General features: G+C 37.5%; 1 long non-coding RNA gene across 1 annotated transcript in view; it reads left to right on the forward strand.

Annotated features, from left to right (window-relative positions):
* The window catches only part of LOC138526067 (uncharacterized), an 819,057-nt gene extending 810,927 nt beyond the window's left edge, over positions 1 to 8,130 (forward strand). The window contains exon 6 of the long non-coding RNA XR_011283476.1: positions 5,346 to 8,130. This is a non-coding gene — a long non-coding RNA (uncharacterized lncRNA). The remainder of the gene's footprint in view (positions 1 to 5,345) is intronic.
* Positions 8,131 to 8,536: the final 406 nt, after the last annotated feature.

Genomic DNA, 8,536 nt, shown 5'->3' on the forward strand with positions numbered 1-8,536 from the left:
AATATTTGTTGAATTTAAAGATATTTTTGCTAAAGATGCATATGATTGCGGTCTAACTGATTTACATGTTGCCACATTACCGGAAGGGTGTAGTGGAAATCCAGTATTTGTGTGCCAATATAGATTACCACTGGCATGTTTAGAGTCACTGGCAGAAATAATTAAAAACTTGGATTATCTGGGAATTATCAGGCCCATTCATAGCACATCCAACACTCCTATTTTGGGTGTGTTAAAGCCAAATGGTCAATGGCGTCTGTGTGCAGATTTGAGGGAATTAAATAAAAGAGTGCCAGTGTCCCGATGGCCACTGTCATTCATTGATCAAGGCCTTGCTCAGGTGCATGACTAAAAGGTATTTACTACATTAGATCTCACATCTGGATATTGGTGTGTGCCACTGGCAGAGGATATTCAGAATGTATTTTCATTTTCATTTGATAAGACGCAATACGCATGGGTTAGAACACCATACGGGTACGTCAATAGTGAGAGTGAATTTGGCATATTTTTGAGAAAGGCTATGCCTGATGCAGCGGAAAGAGGAATTATAGTTTATGTGGATGATGTCCTGATAAAAAAATGAAAGCTTAAAAAGCCATTTTGATGAAATTAGACATGTTCTTGGCCAATTGCAAAAGGCGGGTGTCAAAGTATCTTTACAGAAAGCACAATGGTGCAAGAAAAAGGTGAATTTTCTACGCCACAAAGTGACTGAACATGGACTAAACCCACAAAAGAAAAAGGTGGAGGTCATACAAAAATTAAAATACCCTAGAAATGTGAAAGGTTTAAAAAGTTTATTAGGAATGACGGGATATAACAGGAAATTTATTGAACATTATGCTGAAATTACTCAACCATTGACTAAACTACTGAAGCTGAATACACCTTGGAAATGGGAAAAAGAGCAATCTGAGGCAGCGGATAAATTAAAGGAATGTCTTATAAAGGCACCATGTTTGGCATACCCCATAAAGAACAGGGATTTCTTTATAGAAATCGGTTTCTCTGAACATTGTATGTCAGCAGTGTTATCTCAAAAACATGATTTGAATCACAAAACTATTGCTTATGCAAGTAAGGCATTTTCTCAAGTTCAAATTAAATTCAGTGAATGTGAAAAGGACCTTTTGACCACTGTGTGGGCGCTACAGCATTTCCACCCCATTGTTCAGGGAGAAAAGGTAATCATTCAAACAAATCATCAACCATTGCAATTTTTAGAGAGTAAAAGGATTAGGTCAGGCAACCTAGCACAGTCCAGAATTACTTCATGGACACTGGCGTTGCAAGGCTTTCCTCTAGAAGTGAAATATGGGCAAAATATAAAGAGCCCAGTTGCTCAAGGATTGGCGGATCTACATGACTGTGTAGCTGAACCTGTATCAAACAACGTAGCGGTAGAATCTAGCTTACAGGAGTTTGAACAATCACCACACTAAGCTTTTGATGAAAAGACATGCAAGGATTTGCCAACTGTATTGTTGACGGTTGTGCCTTTCACATTGAAAATGACAGTAATAAACAATTGGTATCAGGAATAGGAAATGTCTGGTTTAAATGTGAAGACATTCCCAGCATAGGGATGAGAATTGGGGCTAGGAGTAGTCAGGTAGCGGAATTGGCAGCCATTTAAAAAGCAATTACTACTGCAGTTGATAATAAATGTAGTGAAATTGTCCTGGTGACTGATTCTGATTATGCACGAAATAGATTTGTGGAATATTTGCCTGTCTGGAAAGAAAGAGTCATGATTACGTACAATAAAAAGCCCCTCAAACATGGAAAAAATGATGCAGGCCATAGACAAATTAGTGTCAGAGAATGATTTAACAACATACTGGAGGAAAATTCGTGGACATTTAAAAACTCCAGGAGAAGATAAGGAGGGAAATGATAAAGCAGATCATTTAGCCAAAATTGGGGCTGTGATGGGAGAGTTGCTACCTATTGAACACTTACTTGGTGAAATACAGATTGATGCAGTTACACGCTCTAAGGCTCCAAAAGAGGTAGAACAACCAGTAGTGCAATGGAGTTATGATACACCACATCAAGATCTGATTAAGGCACAAAAGGATGATCCAATTTTGGGAATCTATTATAATCATTTGATAGACCCCGAACAAAATCCCTTAACTGAAAATGATTGTGCAGGAAAAGAAGAGTTGAGGGTGCTATTAAAGAATAAAAAAAGAATCCGACTACAGGATGGACTCATGATTAGAGAATCCATAACAGGACAAATACAGTGGGTGGTACCCCTTTCATTCAGAGGGCTAATGCTACACCATGCACATGGTGCAATAACTGCAGGACACAGAGGTTCACAAAAAACATTAGAGATACTGAAAGATTATGCTTACTGGCCACATATGTCCCAAGATGTAGAATTATATACTAGGGGGTGTCTAGTATGTGCCCAATTGAAACCCGCTTCACCAATGCATAGAGCTCCACTGATGAAAAGGGGGTTAACCCTTCCATGGTCTGATTTGCAAATAGACTATGTAAGGCCTGTGAAAAGGTCAAGCAGGGGAAAATGTTAGATTTTGAGCGCGGTTTGTTTGATGTCAAAATGGATAGAGTGTATTCCTGCACCGGATTGTAGTGCGTAAACAGCAGCCACATTACTGGTAAATCATATATTTTCAAGATTTGGGTTACCACAAAGAATACAATCAGATAGAGGAAGTCATTTTACAAGTGCTTTAATGAGTAAGGTATGGCAGATACTGGGGGTCAGTGTTCCCTCTAAGCTGTGCGCATGTGCGCTTGCCCAGCTTCCTTCTGGGTGCCACCCGGAAGATTTTTAGCAGCGCACACAGACAATTTTCATCTATTCAAAAATATTTAATAATGCATACGGCATAGCAATTAATTAAAATTTGCTAGTCTTGATATTCTGCTAATTTGCATTACACTACTATGCAAGGGTGACCATAAACACTGAAATTCCTGACAGCAAAATACACACATAAGAGGTTAAAAACTAATATGAAAAACTGACTCCATGAACAGAAGAATCTAACCAAGATACGCCTTCACACATTAACCAAATAATGTTCCCTCCCCACCCATGACTCCTAAATTTGATTCTACAACACTTTGACGTTATGACTCTAACTTCTGCCCCAGAACACATTAAGATAATACTGGACAACCTTGGCTCCTCCTCTCTTGGCTCTGTGAAAGGTTAGCAGACGTGTACCCTACATTCACTTGTTTTATGTTTGTTGTAATATGAACAACGTCCACGTGCCAGAATTTCTGTTACTCATTGTGCCTTACCTAAAGTGTCACTTACACGATACAATCGACTAAAATACTGGATACTGACTGTAAGCAGGCTACCTGGATGTGTAACCTTATCCCATACTTCCTCTTCTTTGTACATATGTCACGCAAGTGCTTTGAAGAGGCCCCCTTGCAAGTTAACGCATTATAAAACTAAAATATTAATTTTATCTCCTACTTTGCATTACTTACATTACCCAATATGTGGAGAGCAACATTGCAATATCCTTTTCTTTGCCTACAAGGGATAATGGTTATGGAATATGCCTGAGATTACGCGTCCATAGTATCAGGGCACCGGATATTCAGACAGGAGAATGCTTTTCACACAGTCTGCCTCATTTCCAAGTGTTCAGAGTTCCTTTGGGCATAGACCTTCACACATTATATGGTAACTCGCTAATATGCAAAAACAGTTTCACTGAGCACTGTGTAATCCTACACAATGATATATGGGTGTGGTAAATTGCAAACAATCTTGTATGCATTGCAAAAGAATTGCATACATGCAGAGTCATGACATTCTTAAAATGCCCATATGTTGAGGGATTCAAAATGCATTGCTTGCAAAGTATTGTGGGTCTGCAAATATCACAGTGAGTGTTTACTGCTAAAATCCCTCACTTTCTACAGTGTTCTATCAACTAGTATTGAAGGCTAGCGTAGAGGTCGGGGAAGGGTATCAGTGGAAGATCATAGGTCATAACTCCTTGCGGGTGATGAACAAAGTAGCAAATTTAAAAAACCAAGTCCGACGTTTCGGCATTACATTGAAGGAAATGTATTGCTTGTTTGCTAAAGGATAGGAAATTCTAGTACCTGTCTAGACAACAGCACCTTCTTTTTCTTTCTATGCTCAACTGCTGAGGGCTTTTCAATATAAACTGTTGTGCTCTGTATCGTCTCTTGCATATCCTTAACTCATAACAAAGAATTACGAGAGGGATCCATAGTTACAGAAGAAGGGACTCAATCTGTTGTATCTCTTGAGATTTGATGCCATTAACTTAAAAGGCATATATATGTGATTGTCTTACACAGGGATCCATAATAAACATCAATAAAGCTCTTGTTCAATTTGTCTAGGCTCTGGTGTAGAAGGGTGGGCAAAACTATAGACTACATTATGCACCCTGTCATTTCACTTTCTAAGTCAGTGTTACAAGCATGGCTATAATCAGATTATTCTTCCTACTTGGAGTCAAATGATTTTTCAGGGAGTAAAAAAGTAATTAGCTTTGCCAATAGGGATACTGTCAGCTTATTAAAATATGTTCTTCCCCTTAGAATTCCTGTTGAGATCAGGCATTAATATTATTAGAGTTCCTTCCTATGCCACTGCTCTCTACAGGTCACTAATTCAAAGAAATATCAGTGGAGATTTGTGTGTTGAAGCAACAAAATGGTATTTCTCGTTTTTATTGGGCACATTTGCATTTTTAGGGAGTAAAAATTGATGGTGTATATGCCTTTCAGCTGCAGGGCTGGTGTTATCACTACCAAAAGGAGAACATAATGTGGATAGTAAGCAGAGGCACAGGAATATTTGATCATCATATTCTGAAGTGCATTATTCTGATGCAATTATCATCCTCAAACAAAGTAAGCCTTGTAATCCCAAACATGAAGTTAGGAGACTTGAGCAAGTGGAAACAGCTTAAGTATCCTGGAGAAATGGAAGGTAAGACACAGTGGTGACTGTGTTCATAGTACCCCACATCATAACAAAAAAATATACACATAGTTATAGTATTATTAGAAATGAAAGTAGATGAAAATACCATATATGGTAAACACTAACAAAAGGGGGCTCAAGCAGATGGTACTATTTTAATACAAGGTTGAAATATATTTAATGTATAATGATGTTTTGTGTATATGTTTGTTGTCTCTCTAACATGTGCTTAGTTTCAGAAACCAGAAGAAAAAGGGAGAAATGTTTTGGACTATATTTTTTTTTGGTAAAAAGGGTGAAATTATTATTGTGTTATGTACTTAATCTGTCTCATTTCTGTTTAATTTAGAATGACTAACTATATTTTGAGGTCGAAGGTCACAGGACTGAAGGACACGAGAGATGATGGAGTCCTGGAATCCATGGGAAGAAATTCCGAAAAAGCCCCGGGCGGGGGTGAAGACCAAGCCTATAAAACGGATGTCATTGATGATGGCGCCAGCAACATGGATGACACTATTGATGATTGTAGGGAATCTCAAAACTATGGAAGCACAGGTTATCATTGAGCCCGGACCAGCATCTGACATTGCGGTGGAAGAAGCGCCTGGGTTCATCATGGGAAATAGAAGGATGATCTTTCAGAATATATATGTACCCATGAATCCTGATAGTTTGTTGGAAAAACACTTTAATAACACTGGGATCACTACCGATCAGACTAAAGAGTGGCTAGAATTGAGAAAAGAGGACGCTAAGCATACAATAAGAGATATGTTAATGCAATCAGAAAAGACATTTGTGAATTCAGTGGATATAAAGAAAAGGAGGGGAAGAGAGGAGCAGTAATGCTTGTGGTCTCCTTGGTAATGTCTATTATTGGAGCTGTAATAGGTACTACAATGTCAACAGCCAATGCCATTTCAGTAGGGACACTGAGTGCTAAAGAACAACAGTTGAATTACGATTTTGAAATGATCCAAAAGACTTTGGATGGAATTAGAAGAGGATTGGATGAACAAGTGAAGTGTATCAATGAAACTGTAGTAATACTAAATGGACAGGCTGAAATTGTACAGCATACTACTAAACTGATAATTAAACATGAACGGATATTAAATGAAATCCTGAATGTAATAAATCCTGTTGATATATTGTTGACAAATTACATCAGAGAAGCCCAAACTGCAATTTCCCAAGTAATCAGAGGACATATACCATTATATTTTGTTTCACAAGATATTGTTCATCAAATGATTGAACGGTTAACCAGAAGGGAGATTGATATGGTACAAGTGAAAATTGCATTTGAAATTGGGCAATGCAATGCCCCTATATGTGAATTTGGAAAGATTAGAAATTGGGTTTTTGTTGTGCATCCCATATATAGCTCCTGAACCTATTTATTAAACTAAATGGGTAAATAACGTGGGATTTTGGCAAGAAGGAAAATATATAAAAATCAAAACTCCAGAGGTGGTGGCATTTCAGTCATGGGAGCTTGAGGTTTACTTGAACCCGCACCTGGAAACATGTATAAAATGTATAGAACAAAATTACATGTGTCCAGGTAAACCATTTGTTCCTGATGCTACAGATGTTATTTGTGGTTTGAAATATGATCCAGGTATATCAGGAGGATGTGAAGTAGTCATTAGCAATTTGGATGGTGAGAAATTAGCACAAGCTAAAATGGTCAAAAATAAATGGTTGGTCAGCACCTTTATGAAGAACATGACAATCATGCACTTAAATCATGGAACATTTGTTGTCAAGCAATTGAAATATAATGTATTTTACTTGCAGGTTCCAAAGGATACAGTTGTTTCAATTGGAGTTTTAACATTATTCCATATTACAAATGATATTTGGGAAAGCCAAGTGGAAAATATTGAGGGATTCATTCCCAATAGACCCGGATGTAGAATTATTTTTGAATCATAAAGAAAAGCACACTATTAAAATGAGTCTGAGAAAGAACAATATTACAGTTAGTAGCTTGGGTGTAATGGAAGAGGAAATGTTTAATTGGGGAACCTGGGTGGAACGCACTATGGTGGGTTTAGCTGTTGTAGTGTTAGTGATGGGAGGATGATTAATCATTTTGTCCATAAAGATGAAGATGTTGCTTATGATATTAGCAACAATAGGGAATGAAAGATATCCCAATGTGCATACATTTAAAAATAAAAGGATCACAAGTTGGGTTTCCTCCAATTGTGGATTTGAGTACTGCCAAATTGTCGGAAAAGGAGGGGTATGTAGTAATATATATAGCGCTTTATAATATTTATAGCGATTTAGAATACATAGCGCTTCACTAAATGTGATGGCAAACATTTTTGTTGCCAGCAATAATGTGGCACACATATAGTTATTTTATGTTGCCAGTATAACATGTGAATATATTGCTGGTGGCATACAAGGTACAGAATTCATAACACAGCAAAAGCCCAATGTGAAACTGCAGAGAGTAAAGGGCACCATTTATTTTTCTTCTCTTGAATACCTCATACATAGAAGACTACAATATTTATCTATAACTAACTAACTTTAATTCACATTTACTAAAGCACTAATTCAAACTTTCTTAACATTATAATGTAGTCTTATGTACAAAATGAGGTGAAAAGATAATTAATTTTTAAAAGTGCACTGGATTTTTTTCTCTCTCTTCTATGTTCAGTTTGCAGAAAGCAGAAGGCATTCATAGCAGGAAATAAGGATGCATATAGTTGCTCGGTGAGCAAGGATTCCTTTGTTAGAAAAGTAAAGAGTACTGTTGAACAAATCCTTTTTAATATGATTGGAGGAAAGTGTCGGCAGATGAAACTACGTAAAAAGGGGGAAAAAGAAAGTTAGTTCGGGATGACTGGGCTCTGAAGACAGATGTGCCTGGTATCACTGAGCGCTGGCTGGATAATTTCTTGCTGCACATTCCAAGCACCCAAGATAACAGGAGCAGTTCGTTGACTGGGCCTGTTTTTCTGAGGTGAGCAAAGCAAGATCATGTGGGGGAGCTTCGAACAAATATTTCTGGTAAGCAGATAAGGTTTAAGTGAGGTCACTGTGTCTAGTCGGATGGATGACTGAATTAAAATGTCATGTAGGCAGGATAGCAAAGGAAATCCCCTGCATTTTACTTCGTCATGTTTAGAATGTTCAAAAATAAATGATGTTTTTTAAAAGGCTTGTTTGCTCTGTTTCTGTTTCTTTTTCTTTTGTTACAGATAATGGTGTAATGTTCCTGGTAATCAGTGAATTCTGAATTGTACTTGTATACAATATAATCAGAATATAAAAACAAATTGTTTAGAGTTGTTTGGAGGGAATCTTATTTAACATATAGATTACTGGAGGTCTATGAGCCAGTAATGCCTACGAACGCATAGATCACTGGTGTAGATAAGCCAGTGATACATGGCCACAGACTGTAGGTGGCACTCTATATAAAAGTGTTGGGTTTTCTTGTGTGTATAGGTCCAAGGCGGTCTATAGATCACTAGGAGGTATTCTAATAGAAAGGAAGGTTTTGTTTATGATGGGGTTATGATGTAGGGA

Source organism: Ambystoma mexicanum, chromosome 7p, assembly GCF_040938575.1.
Source record: "Ambystoma mexicanum isolate Mex_15411 chromosome 7p, UKY_AmexF1_1, whole genome shotgun sequence".
NCBI classification, from domain to species: Eukaryota; Metazoa; Chordata; class Amphibia; order Caudata; family Ambystomatidae; genus Ambystoma; species Ambystoma mexicanum.